Raw genomic sequence first — 16,673 nt, 5'->3', positions numbered from 1 at the left:
AAAGTGTGCTGGTACGCCATCATGCATGCGCCACATCTGTATTCGCTGCTGCAATGGCACAGCCACCAGCAAGAAAGGCAATACAATATGTAAGTAGGCTGATTCTGTGTTGGCAGCGCTGTGTAGCGCTTTGCATTGCATCTCTGACTGCGCTTTCTTTGTGAGAGACTCTGTGGCTGGTTGGACTCGATGTTGGAAGTTAATTGCCAGTGGTTTTGGGCTGTTGGAAGTTAGTCGCCAGCAGTGATGGAAGTACTGTTGGGCAGTTGGAGGTGAACATCCAGCAGTGATGGATGTTAAATGTGAGAAGTTACCATTGATGGAGGGTAGATATCTGAAGTATTAGCGTAGGCTAACGATCTGGAAATATCCGACTTGGAGGTGGAAAATTATTCATGATTATACATCTTTGTACTGGATGTCAATGACGATTTACATTCGTGTTTGAACTGGATGACACATTATTGCCCGCATTTCGTGGTCGTGCGGTAGCGTTCTCGCTTCCCACGCCCGGGTTCCCGGGTTCGATTCAGGGCGGGGTCAGGGATTTTCTCTGCCTCGTGATGGCTGGGTGTTGTGTGATGTCCTTACGTTAGTTAGGTTTAAGTAGTTCTAAGTTCTAGGGGACTGATGACCATTGATGTTAAGTCCGATAGTGCTCAGAGCCATTTTGACACATTATTAAGGTAAAAAATACATTATTTGGTTTGCAACAAAAACTTTCGTAAGCTAACCACATGTCTAATAGTATTTAGTGGCTTTAGTAGTTAGAATCTTTTATTTAGCTGGCAGTATTGACGCTCGCTTTATTGCAGTAGTTCACGTAAGGAAGATTTTTGTGAGGTAACTGCTTAATGAAATGTATAGGTTATTGTAAAGATTTCTTTTTAGTCAGGGCCATTCTTTTGAATTAATCATTTCAGGTTGTAATTTTTTTGAGCAGTCAGATTGCGTTGCGCTAGGATATTGTGGGTCAGTGTTGACATGATAAGAAAAAGTAAAGAGAAAGTAGGCTCAGTACGTTCAATTTTACTCAGCTGTTTCAGAATCAAATAACGTAGAAGTTTCAATTGTAAGTAGGCTGTTTAGGTTTTTATATTGGTAACGCCAAGTAGCGCTCTGTATGAAAATCACTGGCTGTGCTGTGTGCAGTCTGTGGCTGGTGTACATTGTTGTTGGCTATTGTAGCGTTGGGCACTTGGATGTTAACAGCGCGTAGCGTTTCGCAGTTGGAGGTGAGCCGCCAGCAGTGGTGGATGTGGGGAGAGAGATGGCGGAGTTTTGAGAGCAGATGATCTGGACGTGTGTCCATCAGAGACAGTAAATTTGTAAGACTGGATGTCATGAACTGATATATATACACTCCTGGAAATTGAAATAAGAACACCGTGAATTCATTGTTCCAGGAAGGGGAAACTTTATTGACACATTCCTGGGGTCAGATACATCACATGATCACACTGACAGAACCACAGGCACATAGACACAGGCAACAGAGCATGCACAATGTCGGCACTAGTACAGTGTATATCCACCTTTCGCAGCAATGCAGGCTGCTATTCTCCCATGGAGACAATCGTAGAGATGCTGGATGTAGTCCTGTGGAACGGCTTGCCATGCCATTTCCACCTGGCGCCTCAGTTGGACCAGCGTTCGTGCTGGACGTGCAGACCGCGTGAGACGACGCTTCATCCAGTCCCAAACATGCTCAATGGGGGACAGATCTGGAGATCTTGCTGGCCAGGGTAGTTGACTTACACCTTCTAGAGCACGTTGGGTGGCACAGGATACATGCGGACGTGCATTGTCCTGTTGGAACAGCAAGTTCCCTTGCCGGTCTAGGAATGGTAGAACGATGGGTTCGATGACGGTTTGGATGTACCGTGCACTATTCAGTGTCCCCTCGACGATCACCAGTGGTGTACGGCCAGTGTAGGAGATCGCTCCCCACACCATGATACCGGGTGTTGGCCCTGTGTGCCTCGGTCGTATGCAGTCCTGATTGTGGCGCTCACCTGCACGGCGCCAAACACGCATACGACCATCATTGGCACCAAGGCAGAAGCGACTCTCATCGCTGAAGACGACACGTCTCCATTCGTCCCTCCATTCACGCCTGTCGCGACACCACAGGAGGCGGGCTGCACGATGCTGGGGTGTGAGCGGAAGACGGCCTAACGGTGTGCGGGACCGTAGCCCAGCTTCATGGAGACGGTTGCGAATGGTCATCGCCGATACCCCAGGACCAACAGTGTCCCTAATTTGCTGGGAAGTGGCGGTGCGGTCCCCTACGGCACTGCGTAGGATCTTACGGTCTTGGCGTGCATCCGTGCGTCGCTGCGGTCCGGTCCCAGGTCGACAGGCACGTGCACCTTCCGCCGACCACTGGCGACAACATCGATGTACTGTGGAGACCTCACGCCCCATGTGTTGAGCAATTCGGCGGTACGTCCACCCGGCCTCCCGCATGCCCACTATACGCCCTCGCTCAAAGTCCGTCAACTGCACATACGGTTCACGTCCACGCTGTCGCGGCATGCTACCAGTGTTAAAGACTGCGATGGAGCTCCGTATGCCACGGCAAACTGGCTGACACTGACGGCGGCGGTGCACAAATGCTGCGCAGCTAGCGCCATTCGACGGCCAACACCGCGGTTCCTGGTGTGTCCGCTGTGCCGTGCGTGTGATCATTGCTTGTACAGCCCTCTCGCAGTGTCCGGAGCAAGTATGGTGGGTCTGACACACCGGTGTCAATGTGTTCTTTTTTCCATTTCCAGGAGTGTATTATGACTTTTGAACACTGTTAAGGTAAATACATTGTTTGTTCTCTATCAAAATCTTTCATTTGCTAACTATGCCTATCAGTAGTTAGTGCCTTCAGTAGTTTGAATATTTTATTTAGCTGGCAGTAGTGGCGCTCCCTGTATTGCAGTAGTTAGAGTAACGAAGATTTTTGTGAGGTAAGTGATTTGTGAATGGTATAGGTTAATGTTAGTCATGGGCCATTCTTTTGTAGGGATTATTGAAAGTCAGATTGTGTTGCGCTAAAAATATTGTCAGTTTAGTGTTGATCAGAATAAGTAAAGAGAGTAATGTCTGAGTACGTTCAGTTTTGCTCAGCTGTTTGAAAAGCAAATAACGTAAGAGGTTTATCAGCACAGTCATTCATAAATTTTTTCAAGGGGACGTTCCATATGGCGACCCTGCCAGGATACCTCACTGGAATCTTGTGATTTTTTCTTGTAGTTTGTGTAATTAGTGTAGCTATTTTTTATTGCTAGTGCGTAATTGTAGAGAGAATTTCTTTTGTAGTTGTAGTTTTTCATTGTTGTACAGTAAAACAGTTGTGGCATGCATGTAAATTTGCACCAAATATTTCGCAGCTGCACTTGCAATTAACTAGATATTATTTTCAGTGCTATGTTAATGTGTTTTCTTATTTTTGCTCTTCAAATTGTGCTTTTTTTGTTATTGTGTGAAATACGTGATAATTATGGCGTGTGAAAAACGTAACACTAGGCTCCAAAGTAAACTGAGAAATGACAGTGAAGCCAAAAGCAGTGTGTTAGCGCCACTGTGTAATGAATTAACTACTGTTCAAAGTAGTAATTTGGTAATTGTGAGGGCTGCAGTTAATGGCGTGGACAGTGAAACAATTAGTGAACAGGGAAGCATTATCGATCGATCGGCCGGCAACAGCTCGCCTCAGGAATCCGAAATGACAGGACACAATCTTGCAAATACTGTAGATTCAGGTTTTGCGTCCTCACCGTTTTCTCAAATAAGTAAAGACACATTTTCTGCTTTTCAAAATGCGAATATTGGCGGTTCAAATGCACTGCCGAATAGCACTGAGGAACATGTTTCAGACACCAGTGCATTGTTATTACAATTAATGCAACAAATGGGACAAAATCTTCAAAAGTTAGACACAATGGCACAAAATCTTCAAAAGTTATACACAGCGGAACAAAATCTTCAAAAGTTAGACACAATTGTACACACTTCAAAAGTTAGACACAATGGAACAAAATCAGAGACAAACACAGCAACAACTTCAAAAGTTAGACTCAATGGAACAAAATCAGAGACAAACACAGCAACAGCTTCAAAAGTTAGACTCAATGGAACAAACGCTTGAACAAACACGCGAAGGTTTAACTGCTGACTTACTTAAAATCGAATCGAAATGTCAAAAAGTCTGTAATGACGTAAAAACACAAATTTGTGAGCATTTCCAACCTATTTTTTCGCGTCATGAAAATGCATTACACAATCACGAAGCAGCCATAAAAGAACTGCAAACTATTGTTCATGAAAATCACGAAACCTTGCAAGCTAAAATTGACTCAGTTGCATCTACCGATTCGGTTACACAACTTGCAAAAACTCAGGAAAACGTAAAGGACACAGTAGATACGATTTCAACACAAATAGACACTCTGAAACTTTGTTCAGAAAAACACACTGAGGAAATAAGTTCACTATCGGAGAAAGTAGCCTTACTTTCAGATCAGTTCACAAACTTATCTATAAAGGTAGATGATGATCTGAATGACACAAGACCCGTAGCCTTCACTGACACAGAAGAGTAAGAACAAATCAGAAAATTCAAACAAAATCAAAATCAAATCAATACACAGTACAAAAGAGAAATCCGGGAAGTACAAGAACAGTTGACACAGGTAATACAAGAATTGCATATTTCAGAGGACACTCGCGCTCCAATACGGGAAGAGGGACATAGAAATACGGCACAGCCACAAAATAATAATACAGGGCACTTCGGAAATCAAGAAAGAAATTGGCAAGGTACACCGAATTTTGAGATCGAACCGCCGAAACGAAGTAACAATGACCGAAATGCGACTCGCCGACACGATGATTTTGACTATAAGTTGTTCATTACTAAATGTAAATTCAAAACATTTAAGAATTCTGGCAACAACATTCATCCACAAGCATGGCTCCATCAATTCTCTCATTGTTTTCCTCCCAACTGGTCATTGGAGCACAGGTTAGAACTTATGTGTGGCTACTTAGAGAATGAACCAGCTGTAAGAATGCGATCGGTCATTCACGATTGTCACCGTGAAGGAGAATTTTATCATGCCTTCCTCTCAGCTTATTGGTCTCAAGCTACACAAGACCGAGTAAAACATAGCATCATAATGATGAAACATTTTGAACAATCTGAATTTTCCAGTCCTGTGAAATATTTTGAAGACATGTTGCACAAGAATCTGTACCTGTCAAACCCATACAGCCCCTCATAACTCATCCGCATTTGCTTAATCAAATTGCCTGAACATTTACGACATATTATTTTGGCAGGACGTTGCAAAGACGACATTGAAGCCTTCAGGGACTGTTACAAGAATTGGAAATTGACACTGACAATCGCCGGTCGCGAAAACAGGAACACAACAATTACAGGTCACATCCGTCACAATTCCGCGATGACAGAAATAATAACTGGACACGACAAGGCTATTCCTACAAAGTAAATCGTGACCAAAACAGACACCACCAGTATGACAACCGTTGGCAGAGTAGTAATAATTACAGGAAAAGATCACCTCTCTGCGGTAACGATTATCAGAGACAATCAGAGAAACAGACAATATGGGAACCAAAATAATTATTATGAAGGGAGACAGAATAGCGTCAGACGCAACGGTCCAGCGCGCAGTTACGACTCAGGGGGAAATTCTCCAGCACGTGACCTACAAGAAAGAAACTATGGAATCTACCGACATGACGACAGACGATATGATCGTAACAACACACCTGAATTGCATCAGAACTGGCGGGATTCAAACAGGGCAGGGCCCTCTCGACAAGGTGAATTTGTAGAAGATAGATCTCCAAATCCCAATAACGAAGCGCGCCAACAAAGAGACAATAGGCAATGACTCACACCGCTGGCAGTCACAAAACGTACTTATGAAGCTGACGACGTAGCTGCCGTGGCTAGTAATTACGTGAAAATGGGAGACATTAGGGACATCTTACTCCAGGAACGCGACGTAAAACATAACAACATTGCATATCCTGTGATTCACATTGCAGTAAATGTAAAATTTACGGCAGTACTTGATTCTGGCAGTCCCATTTCAGTAATTAGTGGAACACCCTTTAGCAAATGCAACAAATCGAACGATTGCCCCACACTTCCGTTACGTAAGATTAAATTACAAGGTGCAGTCGTTGGAAAAAGTGTAGATGTACGCCAACAAACCAACTTAGGATTCTTTTGTCAAAGCCACAGCTTCTCTATGAATTTTCTTATTGTTCCATTATTGCCAACGGAAATTATATTGGGAGTAGACTTTTTGAATGAATACAAAGCAATCTTAAACTTTCACGATGCTGAAATAAGTTTAGAGAAAGAAGGTAAGTCAATAGCTTTGAAATTTGAAGATTGGCTCTCAAACCATGACGAGGAAATTAATCGGCTTTACCTCCTGTTAGACAACAGTTCGGAATTTTCGACGGAACTTGACACTAACAATCACTCTGCAAGTACTGACAGGGATGATATCGACGGCATATTTGATACTAATGAGTTAATTCAGAATAAAATTCAAACAATTGAGAATTGTAATGACACTGATAGGCAGGACCTTTTTGAGATTTTACATGCACATTCCACAGTTTTTACTCACAAAACAGGAACAATCAAGGGATTTCAATACCAATTTCGTGTTCGTGAGCATACTAAATTTTGTGTTAGACCATACGTAATTCCGGCACATTATAGGGACCGTGTTAGAACACAAATACAAGCTATGCTTGACGAGGGCATTATTGAGCCTGCAGTAAGCTCATACAACAATCCATTACATGTAGTTGAGAAGAAAAAGGGATCGATCAGGCTTGTCTTAGATTCGAGACAAATCAATACTATCATCATTCCTGAAACAGACAGGCCGTAAACGATGGAAGAACTGCTTCAAAACTTTAATGGGGTAAAAGTGTTGTCTTCTATTGATCTCAGATCCAGCTTTTATGAGACCGAACTTGATCCAGAATGTAGAAAATACACAGCTTTTCTTTGTTTCGGCGTTTGTTATCAATTACGGAAACTTCCTTTTGGTTTGAACGTTTCTTCGGCAGCATTCATTCGTGGGCTAAATTCCATATTACCTGAGTTCTTAAAACGTCACATCACCTTATATGTGGAGGATATTCTACTAGCAGAAGCCTCATGGGAACAACATAATCGCATCCTCAACAGTGTTTTACGTATTTTTGCAGAATCTGGAATTAAAGTTAACTTGGAAAAGTCAGAATTCGGTAGGTCAAAGGTGAGGTTTTTGGGACATTATTTCTTCTGAAGGCATTCAGCCCGATCCTGAAAAGTTAGAAGAAATCAGAGCCATTCCAGTTCCATCCGCAAAAAAAACAAGTCCGCAGTTTTCTAGGCCTCGTGAATTTTTACCGTCGTTTTCTGAATATGCAAATTCTAGTTACACCAAAACTTTGTTCTCTCACTGGAAAAAATACTATTTGGAACTGGGACGAACAGGCAAAATTGGAATTCAGTTCTTTGAAAGAAGCGCTACTTAACGCGCCAATACTAGCTCATCCAGATCTGTCACAAAAATTCTGCCTTAGCACGGATTCTTCTAAAGTTGGTCTTGGTGCCCATTTATTTCAAGAAGCCATAGAAAATGACACTACTGTTCAGAAAACCATTGCTTTTGCTAGCCGAGTGCTAACAAAATCTGAAAAAAATTATTCCGTTACTGAATTAGAAGCTTTAGCTTTCGTTTGGGCATTTAACAAATTCTGTTTCTTTCTTTCTGGTAAGCACGTAAAAGTAAGTATACAGTGGTCATCGTGCATTACAATTTCTTATGTCTTCAAAATTAAATCATGACAGGTTAAAACGTTGGGCATTGTTTCTGCAAGAATTCCACTTCACAATAGTCCACATTCATACATAAGACTTATGTTGTAGAATTTTTCTAATACTAAGCTACATTCACTATGGTGAGGAATACTGTTATCCTCAAATATAATTTGCATTTATAATATGTTATTTACTTTGTAAAGATGTTTAGACATTATTTATTCTGTTTTGTTTTAATGCTCACATGTGAAGTTGATGTTTCGAAAGTTATTCTGACCTTTTATATATTTACTTATGTCATAATTCCTGTAACACAGATGTATGTGCTTATTTCTATTCTGTTGTAAAGCCTGTATTACTACAAATGTTATCTGTATTATTATGTTTTTAATGATGTTTTCTGTACCTTTGTAATTCTATTCTTATGTTGTAAATTTATAATTGTATAGACACCAGTTCTTCAAATTAAGTTACATTTCACTGCACACCTTTCTGCTGGTCATAATTTATGCACAGTATGTGAGTAGTTGGGACTGTTAGTGCTTGCACATGTGTTAATAATTCAGCAAGGGACTTGTTAACAGCATTGCTGGTTCTAAGGACATACCAAAAAGTTTGTGAGTGCACAAGTGGTGGTTTATGGACTAGCTATATTGTCCGCAAGACTCTTCGATGGTGATTGGGCACCTGCACAGACGGAACAGATGGCTGCTGGCCATCTCTACAAGGACTGCAGTGGGTCTGCACCTCTGATGGCCCACCAATACCGTAATCTCTACCAGGACTACAGTGGGTCTGCTCTGTGATGACCTACCTACCAATATTCTTCAAAACTTCGACTGACTCTGCTGTAGGTTTGCTCTGTTCTGGACCATTACCTGTCTGCATGTCAAGAGTCAGCATTATCTTTCTGTTGGAAAGACAACACTACCTCTTCAAAGCAGCATGGAAATCCACTACTTCCGTGTGCATTTTCTTTCACTGCTCAGACTTTGAGAAAAACACTGCAATTTTACTGGGATGAACGATCAGGACTGTCTTATGGACTGTGAGAAAATTTTAGCTTTTGACCAACAGTATATCAATAAGTGTGTGCATTTGATATCTTTGTTATTGTAATTATGAAAAATTTCTTCAAATCTGTATAGGCCACTGCCTAAGTAGCGCTCTGTATGAAAATCACTGGCTGTGCTGTGTGCAGTCTGTGGCTGGTTTGCATTGTTGTTGGCTATTGTAGCGTTGGGCAGTTGGCTGTTAAGAGCGCGTAGCGTTGCGCAGTTTGAGGCAGAGTTGGGCAACATGATTCTTTTTCCCGATTCGATTCCTACGATTCAATCTCACATTTTGAATCGAATCCTACGATTCGTTCACGATTCTTTCACGATTCATTCTAGTCTGCGATGGCACGATTCTGACTGAATGCAAAAAGTTCTACATCCTACTCACAGATGGCAGGACATGTCTGAAATTGTCAATGGGGTTACAATCGAAATGTGTCATGATAAGATATGCTAGAAATAGTTTATTTATGAGTAAACATGCATATGACGTTACAAGTGTAATTCTCGATTTATACGTGTAATGCCTTAATTGATGAAAGGTCACGTTCGATTTGATTGCCTCTATTGTTTTATTTCAGTATGCCAGGAAAGAGGAGTCGATTTGTGCGAAAATTGGTGCAAAATTACGTGGTATGCCGGTTTGGTAGTGTGGCTTGAACGTATCTAACTACAGACGAATGGAACTATGTAGGATATATACATATTGTAAAATTGACTTTTTACGAAAGAATGGAACTATGTAGGTGAGCTCAAAAAGCAAAAAGCAGTCTAAATACAAAATTTCATCCAAATCGTTAGGGCCGTTTTCGAGATACGCGAAATGTAATACATAATCCAAGTGCTATTGCTCGTGTGTAAAGAAGGTATGTGTGTTTTGCGTTGCATCTGCAACAAATAAGAGGTACGTATTTATCCATCATACTTGGATTTCTTGATTTTAATCGTGTGCATTTGGACCTGTGTACTCGCTGTATATCGTTTCTGCCATCACTAGTTCGTGTATTACTCGCGCAAACTAAGCTGACGGCGCGGTGGCTGCTGGTAGCGATAGTAAACGGGAAATGCCTTTACGCTCGTTCGCGTCAGCCACCGCCAAGTGTCAGCTTGGTTTTCACGAGTAATATTACGGCCCACGAACTTCGTTTGTTCGTTCCGAGCTTCCTTTGTTCACACGCATCCTCCACTTGACTACCATCTGGCGGTCGTAATCATTCGGTGCGACTCGGCATGATTCGGAAGTTGCCTTCGAAGCATAGTGTACTAAGAATCGATGAATCGTTGGAACTTGGGATCGTCACGACTTGGAAACACGCAATCGTTCTTACGATTCTTTTGAACGACGATTCGTCCATATCACGATTCGATTCTTACGATTCTTTATTTAGAGTCGTTCAAATGAACGACTCATTCACGAATCGCCACAACTCTAGTGGGAGGTGAGCCGCCAGCAGTGGTGGATGTGGGGAGAGAGATGGCGGAGTTTTGAGAGCGGATGATCTGGACGTGTGTCCATCAGAGACAGTAAATTTGTAAGACTGGTGTCATGAACTGATATATATATCATGACTTTTGAACACTATTAAGGTAAATACACTGTTTGTTCTCTATCAAAATCTTTCATTTGCTAACTATGCCTATCAGTGGTTAGTGCCTTCAGTGGTTTGAATCTTTTATTGATCTGGCAGTAGTGGCGCTCGCTGTATTGCAGTAGTTAGAGTAACGAAGATTTTTGTGAGGTAAGTGATTTGTGAAAGGTATAGGTTAATGTTAGTCATGGGCCATTCTTTTGTTGGGATTATTGAAAGTCAGATTGCGTTGCGCTAAAAATATTGTGTCAGTTTAGTGTTGATCAGAATAAGTAAAGAGAGTAATGGCTGAGTGCGTTCAGTTTTGCTCAGCTGTTTGAAAAGCAAATAATGTAAGAGGTTTATCAGCACAGTCATTCATAAATGTTTCTAAGGGGACGTTCCACAATTAATGAGAAAGTCCAGATAATGCGCCCCACTTAACCTTTGTGATTGCACGTATGGCCCTGTTAATCTGTCGCCAAGTACACCTGCCCATACGTTGCTTGAGAATCCGTGTTGATGCCCTCGTTCCTGACTTGCTTGAGGATTTACCGCTACCAATGCACACTGGTTATGGAAATTCACAAAACCCTCTCTTGTGAACTGTGCATCAGTAAATAAAATCTTGGATGTGCAACAGCCTTTGACAGAACCGCCATCTGCCATGATAATCCTGTGGCCTCAGGGCCTGAAGGTGCTGTAGATGATACGGGTACAAGAATTTCTAATGAAGTATCCCCAGATAAGAGAGTGAGACACGCCTTCTGCTGCTGCTAATCGTCGTACACTTGTCCCAGGGGTTTCTTCCACCATACGTAGCAGATGCTCCTCCATGTCAGACGTGTGGACTGTGTGGGACCTTCCACTGTCGGTCTTCCGAGGTGCAATGGTACCTGTGTTCGTCAGATGCCGGAAAAGACTGCCGAGAAGCTTATCAGAGGGTGTGTGCGTGTATGTGTGTATTGAAGTGGGGACCTAGAAACGACGGAGAGGCTTCGTTCCGCTGTAGGCATCAATAGTTCACAACCCCACAACAGGCTACAGCAGTCCATCCACCTCACTGCCACGCCACACCGAACCCAGGGTTATTGTGCGGTTCGGCCCCTAGTTGACCACCCCTACTCTCCCGCCTCCCCCCCCCCTACCTCCCCTGGGAACGTCTCATATCAGGCGAGTGTAACTCCAATGTTTGCATGGTAGAGTAATTATGATGTACGCGAATGTTGAGACAGTGTTTGCGCAGCAATCGCCGACATAGTGTAACTGAGACAGAATAAGGGAAACCAGCCCGCATTCGCCGAGGCAGATGGAAATCCGCCTTATAAGCCATCCATAGGCTGGCCGGCACACCGGACATCGACACTAATCCGCCGGGCGGATTTGTGCCGGGGACCGATACGCCTTCCCGCTCGTGAAGCAACGCCGGGTGGGCTATCAGAGGGTATTCTGCGCTGTGGATATTTTTCAGTGTAGATGGCATGGGCTTGCAGGCTACGTCCATTTGCTAAATCACAGCAGAATATCATACCCGACATTTCACTTGTCGAGTAGTAGGCTTCCATTGCTAACAACTGGTGGAAGAGAGAAAATGTAAATGTAGTGCACCATTTGTCCGTACAAACAGCGCAATCGCAGTAAACTCATTAGTGAGTCCTCGTTTGGAAGAGAGTAAAACACCATGATACATACCCACCGTGGCTGTGCAGCAACCTACGACCAATCGTAACGGGCAGTACACTGCGACTGGCGCTCGCATATTGTGCAGACGTATAACAGATAGCGGCTCTGAACTTTATACATCTTGCGCAGTATTTATCGCCTGCACACTTACCTATCATCTGGAGAACAGACGTGCAAGTGGACGATGAATGGTGCAACCACAGAAGAAAATATTGAAATAATCATGATTTACGGAGCATGTTGGGGAAAGGTTCAGGCTGCTGTCGCCACATATGCCGAGCATTCTCCAGAGAGAGGTAGCTCTCGTTCGTTCTTTTACAAGATTGTGAACGCTTTAATGTCAGATGGCAGCGTACAGACTAGCAAAAGGAAAGGAAGCAAATGTGTTAGAGGAGAAGCTAATGAAATAGCTGTACTAGCGGCAATGTACCACAAACCACCGATAAGCGCTCGGCAATTACAGCGCGATTCCCGTATGTACGTAGGTAGTACTGTCACAATACTGCATCGTCGTAAGTGTCACCCATACCACTTGTCACTGCATGAAGAACTTCATGGTGCTGATTTCCATAACCGGGCAGAGTTTTGTGAATGGGCACATCAACAAATACAAACTGAAACATCTTTATTAAAAATTTTACTTAAACTGCTGAGCGAAACTGAATGCAAGTAAACCTACTTTCTCTTTACTTATTCTTATCACGTCAACACTGACCCACGATATTCTAGCGCAGCGTAATCTGACTGCTCAGAAGAAGGATAACCTGACTTCAAATAATTAATTCAAAAGAATGGCCCTAACTAAAAAGAAATCTTAACAATAACCTACACATTTCATCAAGCACTTACCTCACAAAAATCTTCATTACAATAGCTACTGCAACAAAGTGAGCGTCAATACTGCCAGATAAATAAAACATTCTAACTACTAAAGCCACTAAATACTAATAGGCATGTGGTTAGCAAAGGAAAGATTTTGTTGCAAACCAAATAATGTATTTTTTACCTTAATAATGTGTCATCCAGTTCAAACACGAATATAAATCGTCATTGACATCCAGTACAAAATGTATAATCATGAATAATTTTCGATCTTCAAGTCGGATACTTCCAGTTCGTTAGCCTACGCTAACACTTCAGACCTCTAACCTCCATCAATGCTAACTTCTAACATCCATCACTGCTGGCCATTCACCTCCAACTGCCCAACAGTACTCCCATCACTGCTGGTGACTAATTTCCAACTGCCCAACACACCTGGCGATTAACTTCCAACAACGAGTCCAACCAGCCACAGAGTCTCTTACTACGAAAGCGCAGTCAGAGATCCAATGCAAAGCGCTACACAGCGCTGCCAACACAGAAGAAGCCCACTTATAAAACGACAGCCATGTCCTTTGCCGAGGTAGTATTTCACGATGAGTCTATATTCACAAACCATGGTAGCGTTAACCGACACAAGGACGCTGATGGTCAACTTGCCGTAACCAGTGGGGATTGTACACACGTCCTTGGTCAGTAACGTATGGTGTGATATCATGGGAAACAAACCCATTGGACCGTATTTTATGGATGGTACTTTGAATGGAAGCAAATATCGAACGTTTTTGGAAAAGGGACCACTGGTACTACTGCAGGAGGTTGCCCTGGATGTTCGACAACGTGTGCTGTTTCCGCATAACGGTTGCGCAGTGCATTACGCAATTGAAGCGTGACAGATATCAGACCGTGTTTACACTGGTCGTTGGATCAGCAGAAGTGGCCCTACCAACGGGACCGCTAGGTCGCCGGATTTGACGTCCTGCATGTGTTTCTGTGGGGATATTTAAAAGATAATTTGTACCAACAAGTGCCAACAAGCAATGAAGACATGGTCGACCGCATCAGAAACGTCTGTGCTACCTTTCGCGCAGATATGCTTCTGTCCTGTGTACGGCCATTTGAAAAGCGAGTCAGTAAGTGTACTAAGTCCGCGCTACTAAGTTTGAACAGTTACGGTAACTGGAAAAGTACAGTAGCATTCGCCTCGTGCCACGGCCACGGTGGCGGGTCCAGTAGTCATATGTTCGATATGTTGGAGGAATACAAGGCATGACAATCGTCTCCGATTCCTGTCGATTAGGATCTTTTTACGGCCACCGTCCTTACATCATGAAACGTGGCTGCGAGTGGCACTCCGTCACTTGTAGACACGTTGCACAGCCCGTTATCGAGTAGGCATTTGAACAAACAGCGAACGAATTCAGAGACGCGCTGATAGCTTTTTAATAGGACGGTGTAGACTATGCGAAAGTGTAATGGAAATGCTCGGGGAACTTAAATGGGAATCCTTGGAAGACAGACGACGCAGATCTCACGTTAAATTTTGTTGGGTGATATAATTACCTGACATTGTTAGAGGGAGAGCTACCTCTGCATAACTGTAAAAAAGCTTCCAAAATAGAAGCTTCATTGTCCAAATCGCATTTGATACATATACTGATTAGTAGTTCCAACAAAGTTGTAGTCACCTTCGGATCATCTGATCAGTGAATTTTATAATTTATTTTAGTTCGAATACAGAGGCGGCTATCAACATGCACACATCTGACAGCAGTGTATGCCCTTTATCTCATGTATTTGAACTTCTGTGCCTTGCTTGTACAGTTAGCTCTTTTATTTTAGTGGACTTAATATTGCACGTGGGTGTTTTTTCTGTGAGTTTATCTTCATGTATTGAATAGCCAGAAGGCAATGTGCGAGATATAGGGGCTTTATAATTCACGGATCAGATGATCTGAAGACGACTATAACTTTGCTGAAACTAGCAATCAGGATGTGTATCAACTGCAATCTGGACAATAAAACTTCTATTTTGGAAGCTTTTTTACTTTGTGGGGTGAATTTAGAGAACCTGTATTAGAAGAACACTGTGCGATCATCATGCAAGCATCATCGTATATCTCGCACAGAGATCATGTGAGATTAGGGCACATACAGAGGCAAACAGAAAGTCATTTTTATCTCATTAAGTACACGAATAGAACAGGAAGGAGAATCGATAGTGTTGCTAAAATGTACTCTGTATAACGGCTTGCGGAATATGTGACCAGAAAATTATCTCGTTTGATCAGGTTAGTTGCGACTCCTTAACCACACACACACACATTCCACTGTAACGGCGCATTCCTCTATCATGAATAAATGGGACGAAGTTCCACTTGTTAGCTAGGAAGCGAGTTAAATAAGTGACCAGCAGAGATGCGGCGCAGAGTACCTGCCCGTCGCGTGCTTACCTTGCACACCGCTGCCGCTCCTCCTCGTGCGTCTCCTGCTGTCGTGACACGTTGCCTGGGGAGTCGAGGATACCTTATTCTCAGCCACCGCGTCTCGTAACTCATATCTCGTTGAAGGTTGGTGACGTCACCGCTGAAGATGCTGCGTCAGCGTCGTTGTGATGACTCGCTAGTACTTCGCCAGACCTACGCCTTCTGCCGCGGGGATCACTGTTCCACACGCGCGGCGTTCTTATCGAAGCTAGAAGGCACTGCTTTTCGGGCATGTTTGCTGTTATCTTTAGCGGCAAGGTGTGAGAAAAAGATCCTGCCAGTCATCCACGCCACTCATCGTCCCAGGTTCGGTTGTGTCACGAACTGTGATGTCGTAACAAGATCGAGTTGTACCCTTGTGTCCTTCGAAGTACGGCATGATATAGCTCATCTGAAGCGCTGAGTGGAGAAGGCCAGTAAGTCCCAGGCTTTGTCCCCCAGCGGCCAGTGCCCATGCGAAACCACCCGGAAGTGGTGTCGGCCCGGCGTTTACTAATTGGACAACCGCAGCATCCGCTCAGTGAATTCATCCTGTAACACGAAATCCAACCTACGCTAGACACGCGGTGAGAGACTGCAGGCCCCAATAGCTTTCGGCGGTTCTGGGACAAGCCAGGCTGCCACTTCTTAGATTTTCCCCATAGGGGTAACAACTGTAGAGTCCTATATGGACCATGTGTGTACTAAATATCAGAGATTATCTGTAGAGCAGGAGAAGGGAAAGTATTCGTGAAAGAGCCTCTCCACCCCCCCCCCCTCAATCCACCAGTAGACAAGACCATTAAAATCCAATTGATCAGCTTCCGAGTCACACGCATCGAAGAGCCAGAGTTTGAAGCACTCCAAACAGTGGAGCTGACATAAAACCAGGTAGGGAAAGTTGTCTAAAATTTGAAATAGATAGCAGAGAAAATTTTGGGATAAATGTAAACGCATATCGAAAGGATAGGCTGTTGAGAAATGGACGTTGCAAATTTGTCGCAATTGACTAAAAACTCAAATCCACCAAGACTCAAACTGTATCTCTATGCGAGACCGTTCATCCAAGGCGAATTATCAAGGGTAGGTGTAAAATTATAATTAGCTTTTAAATCGACTACCAGACCTTGCCCAGGAGTTACTAACACCATAGCTCGCTACTACACATGTTCCCCAATTACACTGACATAACTGGAGGAGACTACATTGACGGAAAAAA

The 16,673-nt window shown here is 43.2% G+C and overlaps 1 protein-coding gene across 1 annotated transcript in view; it reads right to left on the bottom strand.

Moving 5' to 3' along the window:
* Positions 1–15,545, bottom strand: part of LOC126260160 (UDP-glycosyltransferase UGT5-like) — a 114,281-nt gene extending 98,736 nt beyond the window's left edge. Inside the window, exon 1 of the mRNA XM_049957424.1 lies at positions 15,443–15,545. The gene's annotated coding sequence lies outside the window, so the exon portion shown is untranslated. The remainder of the gene's footprint in view (positions 1–15,442) is intronic.
* Positions 15,546–16,673: the final 1,128 nt, after the last annotated feature.

The sequence above is a fragment of the Schistocerca nitens genome, chromosome 5 (genome assembly GCF_023898315.1).
Source record: "Schistocerca nitens isolate TAMUIC-IGC-003100 chromosome 5, iqSchNite1.1, whole genome shotgun sequence".
Lineage (NCBI taxonomy): Eukaryota > Metazoa > Arthropoda > Insecta > Orthoptera > Acrididae > Schistocerca > Schistocerca nitens.
The sequence above is the reverse complement of the archived record's forward strand: the minus strand, read 5'-3'. Positions and strand labels throughout refer to the sequence as shown.